This window comes from Rutidosis leptorrhynchoides, chromosome 4 (assembly GCF_046630445.1).
Source record: "Rutidosis leptorrhynchoides isolate AG116_Rl617_1_P2 chromosome 4, CSIRO_AGI_Rlap_v1, whole genome shotgun sequence".
Classification (NCBI taxonomy): Eukaryota; Viridiplantae; Streptophyta; class Magnoliopsida; order Asterales; family Asteraceae; genus Rutidosis; species Rutidosis leptorrhynchoides.
This window is the reverse complement of record NC_092336.1, coordinates 85,623,939-85,646,533: the sequence shown is the minus strand read 5'-3', so window position 1 is coordinate 85,646,533 and position 22,595 is coordinate 85,623,939.

The window sequence follows — 22,595 nt, the reverse complement described above, 5'->3', positions numbered from 1 at the left end:
TCCTACTTAACTCCGTAACAAATCAAGAAAATGTATTCTTGATGGTTCTATCTTCCGTGATGTTGATAAATTTGAAAATCAAATCGTGCTATCACGTTCCTTCATGCTTAGAACATTATAATCATTCGAAACTCTATATCTATAAATTCTGGACCATTATTCGCTTGACTTGAAGTCGGGAAGAGAAAACAAAAGCATGGAACTCCAAAATATAAAGGAAATGGCGAGGGCGAATTTATAGGGAAATACCCGACAAAACAATCGAAACAGATTATCGCATTTAATCAAAGAAGGTCCTGATTTCCTTAATCGCCGAAGAACTAAATCTTATTACGAAGATTTTCTCCAAATCTCTTGAACTTGGAAATCAATCCTATCTACGTCAAAAGATATGACGAATCTTGTAGTGACCCGAACTTTTCCATGTTTATATATATTAATTGAGATTGATGTTTACATGATTAAATGTTTCCAACATGTTAAGCAATCAAACTTGTTAAGACTTGATTAATTGAAATAGGTTTCATATAGACAATTGACCACCCAAGTTGACCGGTGATTCACGAACGTTAAAACTTGTAAAAAAAACTATATGATGACATATATATGGTTATATATATAGTTAACATGATATTATGATAAGTAAACATATCATTAATTATATTAACAATGAACTACATATGTAAAAACAAGACTACTAACTTAATGATTTTGAAACGAGACATATATGTAACGTTTATCGTTGTAACGACATTTAATGTATATATATCATATTAAGAGATATTCGTACATCATAATATCATGATAATATAATAATTTAAAATCTCTTTTGATATTATAAACATTGGGTTAACAACATTTAACAAGATCGTTAACCTAAAGGTTTCAAAACAACACTTACATGTAACGACTAACGATGACTTAACGACTCAGTTAAAATGTATATACATGTAGTGTTTTAATATGTATTTATACACTTTTGAAAGACTTCAATACACTTATCAAAATACTTCTACTTAACAAAAATGCTTACAATTACATTCTCGTTCAGTTTCATCAACAATTCTACTCGTATGCACCCGTATTCGTACTCGTACAATACACAGCTTTTAGATGTATGTACTATTGGTATATACACTCCAATGATCAGCTCTTAGCAGCCCATGTGAGTCACCTAACACATGTGGGAACCATCATTTGGCAACTAGCATGAAATATCTCATAAGATTACAAAAATATGAGTAATCATTCATGACTTATTTACATGAAAACAAAATTACATATCCTTTATATCTAATCCATACACCAACGACCAAAAACACCTACAAACACTTTCATTCTTCAATTTTCTTCATCTAATTGAACTCTCTCAAGTTCTATCTTCAAGTTCTAAGTGTTCTTCATAAATTCCAAAAGTTCTAGTTTCATAAAATCAAGAATACTTTCAAGTTTGCTAGCTCACTTCCAATCTTGTAAGGTGATCATCCAACCTCAAGAAATCTTTGTTTCTTACAGTAGGTTATCATTCTAATACAAGGTAATAATCATATTCAAACTTTGGTTCAATTTCTATAACTATAACAATCTTATTTCAAGTGATGATCTTACTTGAACTTGTTTTCGTGTCATGATTTTGCTTCAAGAACTTTGAGCCATCCAAGGATCCATTGAAGCTAGATCCATTTTTCTCTTTTCCAGTAGGTTCATCCAAGGAACTTAAGGTAGTAATGATGTTCATAACATCATTCGATTCATACATATAAAGCTATCTTATTCGAAGGTTTAAACTTGTAATCACTAGAACATAGTTTAGTTAATTCTAAACTTGTTCGCAAACAAAAGTTAATCCTTCTAACTTGACTTTTAAAATCAACTAAACACATGTTCTATATCTATATGATATGCTAACTTAATGATTTAAAACCTGGAAACACGAAAAACACCGTAAAACCGGATTTACGCCGTCGTAGTAACACCGCGGGCTGTTTTGGGTTAGTTAATTAAAAACTATGATAAACTTTGATTTAAAAGTTGTTATTCTGAGAAAATGATTTTTATTATGAACATGAAACTATATCCAAAAATTATGGTTAAACTCAAAGTGGAAGTATGTTTTCTAAAATGGTCATCTAGACGTCGTTCTTTCGACTGAAATGACTACCTTTACAAAAACGACTTGTAACTTATTTTTCCGACTAGAAACCTATACTTTTTTTGTTTAGATTCATAAAATAGAGTTCAATATGAAACCATAGCAATTTGATTCACTCAAAACGGATTTAAAATGAAGAAGTTATGGGTAAAACAAGATTGGATAATTTTTCTCATTTTAGCTACGTGAAAATTGGTAACAAATCTATTCCAACCATAACTTAATCAACTTGTATTATATATTATGTAATCTTGAGATACCATAGACACGTATACAATGTTTCGACCTATCATGTCGACACATCTATATATATTTCGGAACAACCATAGACACTCTATATGTGAATGTTGGAGTTAGCTATACAGGGTTGAGGTTGATTCCAAAATATATATAGTTTGAGTTGTGATCAATACTGAGATACGTATACACTGGGTCGTGGATTGATTCAAGATAATATTTATCGATTTATTTCTGTACATCTAACTGTGGACAACTAGTTGTAGGTTACTAACGAGGACAGCTGACTTAATAAACTTAAAACATCAAAATATATTAAAAGTGTTGTAAATATATTTTGAACATACTTTGATATATATGTATATATTGTTATAGGTTCGTGAATCAACCAGTGGCCAAGTCTTACTTCCCGACGAAGTAAAAATCTGTGAAAGTGAGTTATAGTCCCACTTTTAAAATCTAATATTTTTGGGATGAGAATACATGCAGGTTTTATAAATGATTTACAAAATAGACACAAGTACGTGAAACTACATTCTATGGTTGAATTATCGAAATCGAATATGCCCCTTTTTATTAAGTCTGGTAATCTAAGAATTAGGGAACAGACACCCTAATTGACGCGAATCCTAAAGATAGATCTATTGGGCCTAACAAACCCCATCCAAAGTACCGGATGCTTTAGTACTTCGAAATTTATATCATATCCGAAGGGTGTCCCGGAATGATGGGGATATTCTTATATATGCATCTTGTTATTGTCGGTTACCAGGTGTTCACCATATGAATGATTTTTATCTCTATGTATGGGATGTGTATTGAAATATGAAATCTTGTGGTCTATTGTTACGATTTGATATATATAGGTTAAACCTATAACTCACCAACATTTTTGTTGACGTTTTAAGCATGTTTATTCTCAGATGATTATTAAGAGCTTCCGCTGTCGCATACTTAAATAAGGACAAGATTTGGAGTCCATGCTTGTATGATATTGTGTAAAAACTGCATTCAAGAAACTTATTTTGTTGTAACATATTTGTATTGTAAACCATTATGTAATGGTCGTGTGTAAACAGGATATTTTAGATTATCATTATTTGATAATCTACGTAAAGCTTTTTAAACCTTTATTAATGAAATAAAGGTTATGGTTTGTTTAAAAATGAATGCAGTCTTTGAAAAACGTCTCATATAGAGGTCAAAACCTCGCAACGAAATCAATTAATATGGAACGTTTTTAATCAATAAGAACGGGACATTTCAGTTGGTATCCGAGCGTTGGTCTTAGAGAACCAGAAAATTTGCATTAGTGTGTCTTATCGAGTTTGTTAGGATGCATTAGTGAGTCTGGACTTCGACCGTGTTTTCTTTAAAAATGATTGCTTAACATTTTTGTTGGAAACTATATATTTTTAACATATGAATATTATGTGATATATTAATCTCTTAACGTGTTTGATATTATGTGATAGATGTCTACCTCTAGAACAAGTCCCATTGACTCACCTAATAATAATGAAGAGTCAAATGTAAATTGGAATGATTTGTGGACTGATTCACAAGTTCCCGAAGAGGAACCGGAAGAAGAGTCGGAACCGGAAGAAGAATCGGAACCGGAAGAAGAATCGGAACCGGATGAAGAAATAGAACCGGTGGGGGAAATAATAAAACGGTTAAGTAAAAGAAAATCCTCAACCAACCGACCAAAGTTAATTATGGTCAATGGTGTTTCCGCCAAGGAAGCAAAATATTGGGAGGATTACCAATTCTCCGATGAATCGGATTTCGACGAGAATTCCGATGATGTTATAGAAATTACCCCAACTGAATTTAAAAAGGCAAAAGAAAATAATAAGGGAAAGGGCATAAAAATAGAGAAATCTAATTCCAACCCCGATGAACTTTATATGTATCGTCAACCCCCGAAGTCCTTAAGTTGTAACAATGACCCGGGAACCTCTAAACCACCAGGTTTTTCTAAACCAATGTGGACAACGACGGCTCGTATTAGGGGAACATCATATATCCCTAGAAACTTAGCAAAACGAACCAAAACCGAAGAAGAAGAAACGAGCGAGTCGGAATAAGATAGTTGTATTCGTGTGGTGTAATATATGGAATATAGTGTTCTTATGCTTTATGATATATGTAAAAATTGCTTGTATTAATAAGTATTTTTTTTTATGAATCTAACTCTTGTCTATTTTACAGTTTAAAAACACAAAATGGATAGACAACCCAATATTTTAAGAGACCTACCCGGAGACATGATTGATGAAATCTTGTCTAGAGTCGGCCAGAATTCTTCGGCACAACTATTTAAGGCGAGATCAGTTTGTAAGACATTCGAAGAACGTTCCAAGAATGTCTTGGTTTATAAGAGACTTTCGTTTGAAAGATGGGGGATATCACATTGGGAAACCCATAAGTTACGATGTGTTTACTTTGACGCATATATTGCGGGGAACCCAAATGCTATTTTACGCAACGGGTTAAGAAATTATTTTGACTCAATATATCCGAATATTGGACTTCGTGATTTAGAAAAAGCGGCTAACATGCAACATAAAGAAGCATGTTATGCTTACGGATTAGTAATGTTCGCTTCTCACCAAAGTGAGAACAAGAACATCGGGCTACAACTATTAAACAAAACGTTTCCACAAGTGACGGAGTCGGTAATTGGGGTAAGAAATGAGGTTTTTAGATTATTACGGGACTGTTGGACATTACGTAACCCTCGTCCCTTTGATGACGTTACAACACACTGTCTTATCAACGGCCATAACGGTTATGTTGCACAAGACCAAGGATGGGAAGTAGTCCTAGTAAAACCAGAATGCATGACTTGTTTCTGGACGTATGAATTACGTGTCTTTATTGCCTTTGCCGAACGACTTGTGTACTAGCTAGAATTGTCTTCACAACTATCTTGTATCAAAGTTATGGTGTGCTATATTTCATGCTTTATGTAAAATAAGCGGTATTGTAAGTTTGTAAAATATTGTATAAAAGTTTGAACGCGAAATATTATTACAATCAGTTTTTCATATAGAATTGTAGTAGTTGAATTGTATATTAGCTACTAAGTATGAACTTAACGGGTAGGTACTACCCGAATTTAAACTTATAAAACGCTAATATGAAGAAAAAGCTTTTATAAATGAGTTCATATTATGCTACGAAATACTATTAACTACTCTTAATATTCTGTATGATTAACTTGTTCCATTTAACTATTTTGAAGGAAATGGCACCGACTACTCGACACACCGTGAATATGAATGAAGAGGAATTCCGTACTTTTCTAGCTTCAAACATAGCCGCAGTACAGGCAGCGCTACATACCAACAATAACCTTGGATCTAGCAGTACAGGAAATCGTGTAGGATGCACCTACAAAGAATTCACAGCCTGCAAACCTTTGGAATTTGATGGAACCGAAGGACCGATCGGATTGAAACGGTGGACCGAGAAGGTTGAATCAGTGTTTGCCATAAGTAAGTGTACTGAAGAGGACAAAGTGAAGTACGCTACGCATACCTTCACAGGTTCTGCGTTAACATGGTGGAATACCTATCTAGAGCAAGTGGGACAAGATGATGCGTACGCACTACCGTGGTCAGCATTCAAGCACTTGATGAACGAGAAGTACCGTCCCAGAACCGAGGTCAATAAGCTCAAGACAGAACTTAGAGGGTTACGAACCCAAGGATTTGATATTACCACGTACGAAAGACGATTCACAGAATTGTGCCTATTGTGTCCGGGAGCATTCGAAGATGAGGAAGAGAAGATCGACGCGTTTGTGAAAGGATTACCGGAAAGAATCCAAGAAGATATAAGTTCACACGAGCCCGCCTCCATACAACAGGCATGTAGAATGGCTCACAAACTAGTGAACCAGATTGAAGAAAGAATTAAAGAACAGACTGCTGAAGAGGCCAATGTGAAGCAAGTCAAAAGAAAGTGGGAGGAAAACGGTGATAAGAATCACCAATACAACAACAACAGCAATTACAACAATAATCGCAACAATTATCCCAACAATCGCAACATCAATCGCAACTACAACAAACGGCCCAACAACAACAACAACAACAACAACAACAACAGCAACTACAACAATCATCCCAACAACAATAATAACCGCAACAACAACAACAATCAGAAGCAACTATGCCAAAGGTGTGAAAAGAATCACTCGGGGTTCTGCACCAAATTTTGCAACAAGTGTAAAAGAAATGGTCATAGCGCGGCGAAGTGTGAGGTCTACGGACCAGGGGTTAATAGAACGAAAGGAACAAATGGTGTCGGAACGAGTAATGGCGGAGCAAGTAGTGTCGGAGCAAGTTATGCCAATGTAGTTTGTTATAAATGTGGAAAACCAGGCCACATTATTAGAAATTGCCCGAACCAGGAGAACACGAATGGACAAGGCCGTGGAAGAGTTTTCAATATTAATGCGGTAGAGGCACAGGAAGACCCGGAGCTTGTTACGGGTACGTTTCTTATTGACAATAAATCTGCTTACGTTTTATTTGATTCGGGTGCGGATAGAAGCTATATGAGTAGAGATTTTTGTGCTAAATTAAGTTGTCCATTGACGCCTTTGGATAGTAAATTTTTACTCGAATTAGCAAATGGTAAATTAATTTCAGCAGATAATATATGTCGGAATCGAGAAATTAAACTGGTTAGCGAAACATTTAAGATTGATTTGATACCAGTAGAGTTAGGGAGTTTTGATGTGATAATCGGTATGGACTGGTTGAAAGAAGTGAAAGCGGAGATCGTTTGTTACAAAAATGCAATTCGTATTATACGAGAAAAAGGAAAACCCTTAATGGTGTACGGAGAAAAGGGCAACACGAAGCTACATCTTATTAGTAATTTGAAGGCACAAAAACTAATAAGAAAAGGTTGCTATGCTGTTCTAGCACACGTCGAGAAAGTACAAACTGAAGAAAAGAGCATCAATGATGTTCCCATTGCAAAAGAATTTCCCGATGTATTTCCGAAAGAATTACCGGGATTACCCCCACATCGATCCGTTGAATTTCAAATAGATCTTGTACCAGGAGCTGCACCAATAGCTCGTGCTCCTTACAGACTCGCACCCAGCGAGATGAAAGAACTGCAAAGCCAATTACAAGAACTTTTAGAGCGTGGTTTCATTCGACCAAGCACATCACCGTGGGGAGCTCTTGTTTTGTTTGTCAAGAAGAAAGATGGTACATTCAGGTTGTGTATCGACTACCGAGAGTTGAACAAACTTACCATCAAGAACCGCTACCCACTACCGAGAATCGACGACTTATTTGATCAACTACAAGGCTCGTCTGTTTATTCAAAGATTGACTTACGTTCCGGGTATCATCAAATGCGGGTGAAAGAAGATGATATTCCAAAGACTGCTTTCAGAACACGTTACGGTCATTACGAGTTTATGGTCATGCCGTTTGGTTTAACTAATGCACCAGCTGTGTTCATGGACCTTATGAACCGAGTGTGTGGACCATACCTTGACAAGTTTGTCATTGTTTTCATTGATGACACACTTATTTACTCAAAGAATGACCAAGAACACGGTGAACATTTGAGAAAGGTGTTAGAAGTATTGAGGAAGGAAGAATTGTACGCTAAGTTTTCAAAGTGTGCATTTTGGTTGGAAGAAGTTCAATTCCTCGGTCACATAGTGAACAAAGAAGGTATTAAGGTGGATCCGGCAAAGATAGAAACTGTTGAAAAGTGGGAAACCCCGAAAACTCCGAAACACATACGCCAGTTTTTAGGACTAGCTGGTTACTACAGAAGGTTCATCCAAGACTTTTCCAGAATAGCAAAACCCTTGACTGCATTAACGCATAAAGGGAAGAAATTTGAATGGAATGATGAACAAGAGAAAGCGTTTCAGTTATTGAAGAAAAAGCTAACTACGGCACCTATATTGTCATTGCCTGAAGGGAATGATGATTTTGTGATTTATTGTGACGCATCAAAGCAAGGTCTCGGTTGTGTATTAATGCAACGAATGAAGGTGATTGCTTATGCGTCTAGACAATTGAAGATTCACGAACAAAATTATACGACGCATGATTTGGAATTAGGCGCGGTTGTTTTTGCATTAAAGACTTGGAGGCACTACTTATATGGGGTCAAAAGTATTATATATACCGACCACAAAAGTCTTCAACACATATTTAATCAGAAACAACTGAATATGAGGCAGCGTAGGTGGATTGAATTATTGAATGATTACGATTTTGAGATTCGTTACCACCCGGGGAAGGCAAATGTGGTAGCCGATGCCTTGAGCAGGAAGGATAGAGAACCCATTCGAGTAAAATCTATGAATATAATGATTCATAATAACATTACTACTCAAATAAAGGAGGCGCAACAAGGAGTTTTAAAAGAGGGAAATTTAAAGGATGAAATACCCAAAGGATCGGAGAAGCATCTTAATATTCGGGAAGACGGAACCCGGTATAGGGCTGAAAGGATTTGGGTACCAAAATTTGGAGATATGAGAGAAATGGTACTTAGAGAAGCTCATAAAACCAGATACTCAATACATCCTGGAACGGGGAAGATGTACAAGGATCTCAAGAAACATTTTTGGTGGCCGGGTATGAAAGCTGATGTTGCTAAATACGTAGGAGAATGTTTGACGTGTTCTAAGGTCAAAGCTGAGCATCAGAAACCATCAGGTCTACTTCAACAACCCGAAATCCCGGAATGGAAATGGGAAAACATTACCATGGATTTCATCACTAAATTGCCAAGGACTGCAAGTGGTTTTGATACTATTTGGGTAATAGTTGATCGTCTCACCAAATCAGCACACTTCCTACCAATAAGAGAAGATGACAAGATGGAGAAGTTAGCACGACTGTATTTGAAGGAAGTCGTCTCTAGACATGGAATACCAATCTCTATTATCTCTGATAGGGATGGCAGATTTATTTCAAGATTCTGGCAGACATTACAGCAAGCATTAGGAACTCGTCTAGACATGAGTACTGCCTATCATCCACAAACTGATGGGCAGAGCGAAAGGACGATACAAACGCTTGAAGACATGCTACGAGCATGTGTTATTGATTTCGGAAATAGTTGGGATCGACATCTACCGTTAGCAGAATTTTCCTACAACAACAGCTACCATTCAAGCATTGAGATGGCGCCGTTTGAAGCACTTTATGGTAGAAAGTGCAGGTCTCCGATTTGTTGGAGTGAGGTGGGGGATAGACAGATTACGGGTCCGGAGATTATACAAGAAACTACCGAGAAGATCATCCAAATTCAACAACGGTTGAAAACCGCCCAAAGTCGACAAAAGAGCTACGCTGACATTAAAAGAAAAGATATAGAATTTGAAATTGGAGAGATGGTCATGCTTAAAGTTTCACCTTGGAAAGGCGTTGTTCGATTTGGTAAACGAGGGAAATTAAATCCAAGGTATGTTGGACCATTCAAGATTATTGATCGTGTCGGACCAGTAGCTTACCGACTTGAGTTACCTCAACAACTCGCGGCTGTACATAACACTTTCCACGTCTCAAATTTGAAGAAATGTTTTGCTAAAGAAGATCTCACTATTCCGTTAGATGAAATCCAAATCAACGAAAAACTCCAATTCATCGAAGAACCCGTCGAAATAATGGATCGTGAGGTTAAAAGACTTAAGCAAAACAAGATACCAATTGTTAAGGTTCGATGGAATGCTCGTAGAGGACCCGAGTTCACCTGGGAGCGTGAAGATCAGATGAAGAAGAAATACCCGCATCTATTTCCAGAAGATTCGTCAACACCTTCAACAGCTTAAAATTTCGGGACGAAATTTATTTAACGGGTAGGTACTGTAGTGACCCGAACTTTTCCATGTTTATATATATTAATTGAGATTGATGTTTACATGATTAAATGTTTCCAACATGTTAAGCAATCAAACTTGTTAAGACTTGATTAATTGAAATAGGTTTCATATAGACAATTGACCACCCAAGTTGACCGGTGATTCACGAACGTTAAAACTTGTAAAAAAAACTATATGATGACATATATATGGTTATATATATAGTTAACATGATATTATGATAAGTAAACATATCATTAATTATATTAACAATGAACTACATATGTAAAAACAAGACTACTAACTTAATGATTTTGAAACGAGACATATATGTAACGTTTATCGTTGTAACGACATTTAATGTATATATATCATATTAAGAGATATTCGTACATCATAATATCATGATAATATAATAATTTAAAATCTCTTTTGATATTATAAACATTGGGTTAACAACATTTAACAAGATCGTTAACCTAAAGGTTTCAAAACAACACTTACATGTAACGACTAACGATGACTTAACGACTCAGTTAAAATGTATATACATGTAGTGTTTTAATATGTATTTATACACTTTTGAAAGACTTCAATACACTTATCAAAATACTTCTACTTAACAAAAATGCTTACAATTACATTCTCGTTCAGTTTCATCAACAATTCTACTCGTATGCACCCGTATTCGTACTCGTACAATACACAGCTTTTAGATGTATGTACTATTGGTATATACACTCCAATGATCAGCTCTTAGCAGCCCATGTGAGTCACCTAACACATGTGGGAACCATCATTTGGCAACTAGCATGAAATATCTCATAAGATTACAAAAATATGAGTAATCATTCATGACTTATTTACATGAAAACAAAATTACATATCCTTTATATCTAATCCATACACCAACGACCAAAAACACCTACAAACACTTTCATTCTTCAATTTTCTTCATCTAATTGAACTCTCTCAAGTTCTATCTTCAAGTTCTAAGTGTTCTTCATAAATTCCAAAAGTTCTAGTTTCATAAAATCAAGAATACTTTCAAGTTTGCTAGCTCACTTCCAATCTTGTAAGGTGATCATCCAACCTCAAGAAATCTTTGTTTCTTACAGTAGGTTATCATTCTAATACAAGGTAATAATCATATTCAAACTTTGGTTCAATTTCTATAACTATAACAATCTTATTTCAAGTGATGATCTTACTTGAACTTGTTTTCGTGTCATGATTTTGCTTCAAGAACTTTGAGCCATCCAAGGATCCATTGAAGCTAGATCCATTTTTCTCTTTTCCAGTAGGTTCATCCAAGGAACTTAAGGTAGTAATGATGTTCATAACATCATTCGATTCATACATATAAAGCTATCTTATTCGAAGGTTTAAACTTGTAATCACTAGAACATAGTTTAGTTAATTCTAAACTTGTTCGCAAACAAAAGTTAATCCTTCTAACTTGACTTTTAAAATCAACTAAACACATGTTCTATATCTATATGATATGCTAACTTAATGATTTAAAACCTGGAAACACGAAAAACACCGTAAAATCGGATTTACGCCGTCGTAGTAACACCGCGGGCTGTTTTGGGTTAGTTAATTAAAAACTATGATAAACTTTGATTTAAAAGTTGTTATTCTGAGAAAATGATTTTTATTATGAACATGAAACTATATCCAAAAATTATGGTTAAACTCAAAGTGGAAGTATGTTTTCTAAAATGGTCATCTAGACGTCGTTCTTTCGACTGAAATGACTACCTTTACAAAAACGACTTGTAACTTATTTTTCCGACTAGAAACCTATACTTTTTTTGTTTAGATTCATAAAATAGAGTTCAATATGAAACCATAGCAATTTGATTCACTCAAAACGGATTTAAAATGAAGAAGTTATGGGTAAAACAAGATTGGATAATTTTTCTCATTTTAGCTACGTGAAAATTGGTAACAAATCTATTCCAACCATAACTTAATCAACTTGTATTATATATTATGTAATCTTGAGATACCATAGACACGTATACAATGTTTCGACCTATCATGTCGACACATCTATATATATTTCGGAACAACCATAGACACTCTATATGTGAATGTTGGAGTTAGCTATACAGGGTTGAGGTTGATTCCAAAATATATATAGTTTGAGTTGTGATCAATACTGAGATACGTATACACTGGGTCGTGGATTGATTCAAGATAATATTTATCGATTTATTTCTGTACATCTAACTGTGGACAACTAGTTGTAGGTTACTAACGAGGACAGCTGACTTAATAAACTTAAAACATCAAAATATATTAAAAGTGTTGTAAATATATTTTGAACATACTTTGATATATATGTATATATTGTTATAGGTTCGTGAATCAACCAGTGGCCAAGTCTTACTTCCCGACGAAGTAAAAATCTGTGAAAGTGAGTTATAGTCCCACTTTTAAAATCTAATATTTTTGGGATGAGAATACATGCAGGTTTTATAAATGATTTACAAAATAGACACAAGTACGTGAAACTACATTCTATGGTTGAATTATCGAAATCGAATATGCCCCTTTTTATTAAGTCTGGTAATCTAAGAATTAGGGAACAGACACCCTAATTGACGCGAATCCTAAAGATAGATCTATTGGGCCTAACAAACCCCATCCAAAGTACCGGATGCTTTAGTACTTCGAAATTTATATCATATCCGAAGGGTGTCCCGGAATGATGGGGATATTCTTATATATGCATCTTGTTATTGTCGGTTACCAGGTGTTCACCATATGAATGATTTTTATCTCTATGTATGGGATGTGTATTGAAATATGAAATCTTGTGGTCTATTGTTACGATTTGATATATATAGGTTAAACCTATAACTCACCAACATTTTTGTTGACGTTTTAAGCATGTTTATTCTCAGATGATTATTAAGAGCTTCCGCTGTCGCATACTTAAATAAGGACAAGATTTGGAGTCCATGCTTGTATGATATTGTGTAAAAACTGCATTCAAGAAACTTATTTTGTTGTAACATATTTGTATTGTAAACCATTATGTAATGGTCGTGTGTAAACAGGATATTTTAGATTATCATTATTTGATAATCTACGTAAAGCTTTTTAAACCTTTATTAATGAAATAAAGGTTATGGTTTGTTTAAAAATGAATGCAGTCTTTGAAAAACGTCTCATATAGAGGTCAAAACCTCGCAACGAAATCAATTAATATGGAACGTTTTTAATCAATAAGAACGGGACATTTCAAATCTATACCTACTCATTTCACTCTTTGGTAATAGCTTCACTTGTACTCTTCACAAAATCCAAATGATTTTATCCATATTACTCAATAATGATAAAACTCTAACTCATATTCGTCATGAAAACATTTCCATTGTTAGCCATGACGACCTCACTCAAATTTCGGGACGAAATTTCTTTTAACAGGTAGGTACTGTGATGACCCGGGAATTTCCGACCAAATTTAAACTTAAATCTTTATATGTCTCCGACACGATAAGCAAAGTTTGTTAAATTGAATCTCAAAAAGTTTAAAACTGTGTTCATACAATCATTTAATCTCGACCAGATTCCAACGATTCACGAACCATTATATAATTGGATATGAATATATATGTATATATATTTGTGTGTGTGTGTGTATATATATATATATGTATAAATGTTAACAAAGTATTATATGTATAATATTATACATGAGCGCACTTGCTTCAATATGTTCATCGATGGAATTAGAAGATAATATCAAATGATTGATTTATCAGATACATAGTATTGTTACGAGTCTCTGCTACGAGGCCCACGTTGAATTGAGAAATCGTTTCTTTTTAACGGTATTCGGAATAAATGGTAAAAGTGATTTACAAGTAAGAACAAAGTGTCATTTAATGTGGGTTAGACAAAAGTTAGTAGAGATTCTTGCTTGATTTCCAACACATGCTTTACTATATTTCACTCGTGACTTTTGTTAAGATAACAATTTAATTTTCATATTATTTATCATGGAAGTGAAATTAGGGAATATAGATAACTTAGAAAATAGATACATATATATTTTTGAAGTAGAATTTAAAATATTATACGAGTTAATTAATTATGTAAAATAAAATAAAAATAAGATATTATAATAATTATTATTTAAAGCATAACTATATATAATTAATGTATATTAAAAATAAATGTTAAATGATTGTAATACTCGTTGGACGATTCGATTATTATTTAGAGAAGTTTAATTCGAACTTATGTGATTTTAGAATAAACGGTGATTCGAAAATTAGTTCTATAAATTTTAGGCTTACTAAAAATGTAGTTAGGATCTAGTTATTAAATTTTAACACTTTTTATATTTTACCCAGAAATGAGAGGAACAGTTGATGTAATTTTTATTTATCAAATTTAGGATCGAATTTTATATCATAATGACTAAAATAAATAAATAAAGTTAATTTCAAAATATGAAATTTTTCTGAAGACTTTTTATTCGCCACTAAGTGAACAACGGTGCACGATACACAGTCCGTAACCAACGTCCGCAGTCTAATAGTAATAAAGGTCTGTGATTATTGAAAATCATAAAGTAAGATTCCTGTGCTTGATTTCAATCATGAACTATATAATTATTATATAATTATTATTATTATTTATTATTATTAATATTAAATATAAATTATATATATAAAAAAAATATACAGTAAGTAATATTTGATATACACAGACCACTATCTAATTGATTGGAACAAAAGTCAGATTCCTTTAACTTTTTCTATTTGTTTTCCTGGTTATTCGTGATTGTATGTCGATTTCCTTGTCTCCTCTTGTAAACTGATTGGTACATGTATAAGAGATGAAATTTAGGACTTTTATCATCAATCATTCAGCGTTAATTTTTTTTTTCTTTTCTTCTTGCGTGATTAACTGCTATCCTTAAATCAAGTAAGTGTATTCAGTTAATAATTATTTTTTTTAAAGGATACCTCTGTTCGTTTCTATTTTTTTTTTAATAATCGAATTTAAAACTTATTTAGAAATGTAACATTGCAAAGTTATTAGGAATGGATTACATAAACTAACTGCAAAGTTTGAAACTTCAATTCTTCCTATTGACTATGAATTTTTGAGTCAAAGATTAAAATATAAAAAGTCAACTAATTTGTTCTTCGCCAAATTCGTTTTTGTTTTGAAGTTTCTGATAAAATTAATGATTTGTAAAGTTTCCATGAAAGTTTTCTAACCCATTTCATGTTGTAACCTTTATCTATAACGTTGTAACTTGCAAAATAATTTTTTTTTTTGAGGATAGCGACGAGCAGAAGTATATATTTTTTTTTATTTTTTTTTTATTTCTTTTGTTTTGGTAATCATGAAACACACCTTATAGCTTTTGATTATTTATAAGTCTTGAACAAGCCACAATTCGAAATTAGGATTAGTTATGGATCGATTGAATTCATGGGGAAGATGATGATATAAAGAGGAAACGGAAATACGGATTATCTAGTTTTAATCAGAGGGTATAACAGAAAAACTAAAATGGCAGAAGGGTTGGGTGTGTTGGTGATATTCTAGAGGTCCTGGGTTCAAACCCAGGCAACCACAAAATATTTTTTTTTTACAGAAGAAGCTGGACTGGACTGTGTTAAACATTTGGGCATGTTGGGCCGAATATCCTGTTTTCCCTTTGGGCCGAATTCTGTAGTGTTAATGGGTTGAGACAGATAGAATTCGATGTATATAAATATATATAAATGGGTTACGGTTTAATTCATAAACACTGAAATGGCGTAATGGTCTGAGGGTTAACGCGTGAGCGGAAGGTCGTGAGTTTGAGTCCTGACTTGGGCGATTCATTATTCTTTTTGAGCCTTTGAAGGTAGCCATTTATCAATATTATTATTATTATTATTATTATTATTATTATTATTATTATTATTATTATTATTATTATTATTATTATTATTATTATTATTATTTTTGTTATTATTAAATCATATCATTAAGTGTTAGTATTATTATTATTATTGTTATTATTATTATTATTATTATAAATATCTTTATTATTATCATTAGTAGAAAAATTATTATATTAATAAAAGTATTATTATTAAGATTACCATAATTAAAAGATTGTTACAATCATCATTATTAAGTATTATGTACTAGTATCAAAAAGTATTATTTGCGTTATCATTATTATTAAAATTTTCATTTTATTAAAACCACTTTTATTATCATTATTATAAAATATTAACTAAGTTATATATAATAGATAAATACCTTTTAATATAATCATATATATAATTAACTAAAATATATATAAAATAAGTATATAATTAAACTATTTATTAATATAACATACAAATTATAAAGCATATTAATATTAATATATAAAACTCGTTAGTTGTTATTATAAGTGTTAATATATATATAAATGATATAGGTTCGTGAATCCGAGGTCAACCCTGCATTGTTCAATGACGTCATATGTATTTTTACTACAAAATACAGTATCGTGAGTTTCATTTGCTCCCTTTTACTCTTTACGTTTTTGGGCTGAGAATACATGCAAATGCTTTATTAACTGTTTTACAATATTTATATGCGTGAGTTTCATTCGCCCTTTTTACTCTTTACATTTTTGGCCTGAGAATACATGCAAATGCTTTATTAACTGTTTTACAATATTTATATGTGTGAGTTTCATTACTCCCTTTTTAAATGCCTTTGCAATATATATTTTTGGGACTGAGAATACATGCGCTGCTTTTATAAATGTTTTACGATATAGACACAAGTAATCGAAACTACATTCTATGGTTGAATTATCGAAGTCGAATATGCCCCTTTTTATATAGTCTGGTAATCTAAGAATTAGGGAACAGACACCCTAATTGACACGAACTCTAAAGATAGATCTATCGGGCCCAACAAGCCCCATCCAAAGTACCGGATGCTTTAGTACTTCGAAATTTATATCATGTCCGAAGGAGGATCCCGGAATGATGGGGATATTCTTATATGCATATTGTTAATGTCGGTTACCAGGTGTTCAATCCATATGAATGATATTTTTGTCTCTATGCATGGGACGTATGTTTATGAGAAATGAAAATATGAAATCTTGTGGTCTATTAAAATTATGAAATGATTATTTATGATAAAATAATGAACTCACCAACTTTTTGGTTGACACTTTAAAGCATGTTTATCCTCAGGTACGAAAGAAATCTTCCGCTGTGCATTTGATCATTCTAAAGATATTACTTGGAGTCATTCATGACATATTTCAAAAAACGTTGCATTCGAGTCGTCGAGTTCATCAAGATTATTATTAAGATAATTATAATTAGATATATTATGAAATGGTATGCATGTCGTCAATTTTCGATGTAAGGAAGTTTGTCTTTTCAAAACGAATGCAATATTTGTAAAATGTATCATATAGAGGTCCAGTACCTCGCTATGTAATCAACTGTTATGAATCGTTTATAATCAATATGGACTTTATTGATAACCTCTATATGAGACGTTTTTAAAAGACTGCATTCATTTTTAAAACAAACCATAACCTTTATTTCATAAATAAAGGTTTAAAAAGCTTTACGTAGATTATCAAATAATGATAATCTAAAATATCCTGTTTACACACGACCATTACATAATGGTTTACAATACAAATATGTTACATCGAAATCAGTTTCTTGAATGCAGTTTTTACACAATATCATACAAACATGGACTCCAAATCTTGTCCTTATTTTAGTATGCAACAGCGGAAGCTCTTAATATTCACCTGAGAATAAACATGCTTTAAACGTCAACAAAAATGTTGGTGAGTTATAGGTTTAACCTATATATATCAAATCGTAACAATAGACCACAAGATTTCATATTTCAATACACATCCCATACATAGAGATAAAAATCATTCATATGGTGAACACCTGGTAACCGACAATAACAAGATGCATATATAAGAATATCCCCATCATTCCGGGACACCCTTCGGATATGATATAAATTTCGAAGTACTAAAGCATCCGGTACTTTGGATGGGGTTTGTTAGGCCCAATAGATCTATCTTTAGGATTCGCGTCAATTAGGGTGTCTGTTCCCTAATTCTTAGATTACCAGACTTAATAAAAAGGGGCATATTCGATTTCGATAATTCAACCATAGAATGTAGTTTCACGTACTTGTGTCTATTTTGTAAATCATTTATAAAACCTGCATGTATTCTCATCCCAAAAATATTAGATTTTAAAAGTGGGACTATAACTCACTTGCACAGATTTTTACTTTGTCGGGAAGTAAGACTTGGCCACTGGTTGATTCACGAACCTATAACAATATATACATATACATATATATCAAAGTATGTTCAAAATATATTTACAACACTTTTAATATATTTTGATGTTTTAAGTTTATTAAGTCAGCTGTCCTCGTTAGTAACCTATAACTAGTTGTCCACAGTTAGATATACAGAAATAAATCGATAAATATTATCTTGAATCAATCCACGACCCAGTGTATACGTATCTCAGTATTGATCACAACTCAAACTATACATATTTTGGAATCAACCTCAACCCTGTATAGCTAACTCCAACATTCACATATAGAGTGTCTATGGTTGTTCCGAAATATATATAGATGTGTCGACATGATAGGTCGAAACATTGTATACGTGTCTATGGTATCTCAAGATTACATAATATACAATACAAGTTGATTAAGTTATGGTTGGAATATATTTGTTACCAATTTTCACGTAGCTAAAATGAGAAAAATTATCCAATCTTGTTTTACCCATAACTTCTTCATTTTAAATCCGTTTTGAGTGAATCAAATTGCTATGTTTTCATATTGAACTATATTTTATGAATCTAAACAGAAAAAGTATAGGTTTATAGTCGGAAAAATAAGTTACAAGTCGTTTTTGTAAAGGTAGTCATTTCAGTCGAAAGAACGACGTCTAGATGACCATTTTAGAAAACATACTTCCACTTTGAGTTTAACCATAATTTTTGGATATAGTTTCATGTTCATAATAAAAATCATTTTCTCAGAATAACAACTTTTAAATCAAATTTTATCATAGTTTTTAATTAACTAACCCAAAACAGCCCGCGGTGTTACTACGACGGCGTAAATCCGGTTTTACGGTGTTTTTCGTGTTTCCAGGTTTTAAATCATTAAGTTAGCATATCATATAGATATAGAACATGTGTTTAGTTTATTTTAAAAGTCAAGTTAGAAGGATTAACTTTTGTTTGCGAACAAGTTTAGAATTAACTAAACTATGTTCTAGTGATTACAAGTTTAAACCTTCGAATAAGATAGCTTTATATGTAAGAATCGAATGATGTTATGAACATCATTACTACCTTAAGTTCCTTGGATAAACCTACTGGAAAAGATAAAAATGGATCTAGCTTCAATGGATCCTTGGATGGCTCGAAGTTCTTGAAGCAGAATCATGACACGAAAACAAGTTCAAGTAAGATCATTACTTAAAATAAGATTGTTATAGTTATAGAAATTGAACCAAAGTTTGAATATGATTATTACCTTGTATTAGAATGATAACCTACTGTAAGAAACAAAGATTTCTTGAGGTTGGATGATCACCTTACAAGATTGGAAGTGAGCTAGCAAACTTGAAAGTATTCTTGATTTTATGAAACTAGAACTTTTGGAATTTATGAAGAACACTTAGAACTTGAAGATAGAACTTGAGAGAGATCAATTAGATGAATAAAATTGAAGAATGAAAGTGTTTGTAGGTGTTTTTGGTCGTTGGTGTATGGATTAGATATAAAGGATATGTTATTTTGTTTTCATGTAAATAAGTCATGAATGATTACTCATATTTTTGTAATTTTATGAGATATTTCATGCTAGTAGCCAAATGATGGTTCCCACATGTGTTAGGTGACTCACATGGGCTGCTAAGAGCTGATCATTAGAGTGTATATACCAATAGTACATACATCTAAAAGCTGTGTATTGTACGAGTACGAATACGGGTGCATACGAGTAGAATTGTTGATGAAACTGAACGAGGATGTAATTGTAAGCATTTTTGTTAAGTAGAAGTATTTTGATAAGTGTATTGAAGTCTTTCAAAAGTGTATAAATACATATTAAAACACTACATGTATATACATTTTAACTGAGTCGTTAAGTCATCGTTAGTCGTTACATGTAAGTGTTGTTTTGAAACTTTTAGGTTAACGATCTTGTTAAATGTTGTTAACCCAATGTTTATAATATCAAATGATATTTTAAATTATTATATTATCATGATATTATCATGTATGAATATCTCTTAATATGATATATATACATTAAATGTCTTTACAACGATAATCGTTACATATATGTCTCGTTTAAAAATCATTAAGTTAGTAGTCTTGTTTTTACATATGTAGTTCATTGTTAATATACTTAATGATATGTTTACTTATCATAGTATCATGTTAACTATATATATATCCATATATATGTCATCATATAGTTTTTACAAGTTTTAACGTTCGTGAATCACCGGTCAACTTGGGTGGTCAATTGTCTATATGAAACATATTTCAATTAATCAAGTCTTAACAAGTTTGATTGCTTAACATGTTGGAAACATTTAATCATGTAAATATCAATCTCAATTAATATATATAAACATGGAAAAGTTCGGGTCACTACAGTACCTACCCGTTAAATAAATTTCGTCCCGAAATTTTAAGCTGTTGAAGGTGTTGATGAATCTTCTGGAAATAGATGCGGGTATTTCTTCTTCATCTGATCTTCACCCTCCCAGGTGAACTCGGGTCCTCTACGAGCATTCCATCGAACCTTAACAATTGGTATCTTGTTTTGCTTAAGTCTTTTAACCTCACGATCCATTATTTCGACGGGTTCTTCGATGAATTGAAGTTTTTCGTTGATTTGGATTTCATCTAACGGAATAGTGAGATCTTCTTTAGTAAAACATTTCTTCAAATTCGAGACGTGGAAAGTGTTATGTACAGCCGCGAGTTGTTGAGGTAACTCAAGTCGGTAAGCTACTGGTCCGACACGATCAATAATCTTGAATGGTCCAATATACCTTGGATTTAATTTCCCTCGTTTACCAAATCGAACAACGCCTTTCCAAGGTGCAACTTTAAGCATGACCATCTCTCCAATTTCAAATTCTATATCTTTTCTTTTAATGTCAGCGTAGCTCTTTTGTCGACTTTGGGCGGTTTTCAACCGTTGTTGAATTTGGATGATCTTCTCGGTAGTTTCTTGTATAATCTCCGGACCCGTAATCTGTCTATCCCCCACTTCACTCCAACAAATCGGAGACCTGCACTTTCTACCATAAAGTGCTTCAAACGGCGCCATCTCAATGCTTGAATGGTAGCTGTTGTTGTAGGAAAATTCTGCTAACGGTAGATGTCGATCCCAACTGTTTCCGAAATCAATAACACATGCTCGTAGCATGTCTTCAAGCGTTTGTATCGTCCTTTCGCTCTGCCCATCAGTTTGTGGATGATAGGCAGTACTCATGTCTAGACGAGTTCCTAATGCTTGCTGTAATGTCTGCCAGAATCTTGAAATAAATCTGCCATCCCTATCAGAGATAATAGAGATTGGTATTCCATGTCTGGAGACGACTTCCTTCAAATACAGTCGTGCTAACTTCTCCATCTTGTCATCTTCTCTTATTGGTAGGAAGTGTGCTGATTTGGTGAGACGATCAACTATTACCCAAATAGTATCAAAACCACTTGCAGTCCTTGGCAATTTAGTGATGAAATCCATGGTAATGTTTTCCCATTTCCATTCCGGGATTTCGGGTTGTTGAAGTAGACCTGATGGTTTCTGATGCTCAGCTTTGACCTTAGAACACGTCAAACATTCTCCTACGTATTTAGCAACATCGGCTTTCATACCCGGCCACCAAAAATGTTTCTTGAGATCCTTGTACATCTTCCCCGTTCCAGGATGTATTGAGTATCTGGTTTTATGAGCTTCTCTAAGTACCATTTCTCTCATATCTCCAAATTTTGGTACCCAAATCCTTTCAGCCCTATACCGGGTTCCGTCTTCCCGAATATTAAGATGCTTCTCCGATCCTTTGGGTATTTCATCCTTTAAATTTCCCTCTTTTAAAACTCCTTGTTGCGCCTCCTTTATTTGAGTAGTAATGTTATTATGAATCATTATATTCATAGATTTTACTCGAATGGGTTCTCTGTCCTTCCTGCTCAAGGCATCGGCTACCACATTTGCCTTCCCCGGGTGGTAACGAATCTCAAAGTCGTAATCATTCAATAATTC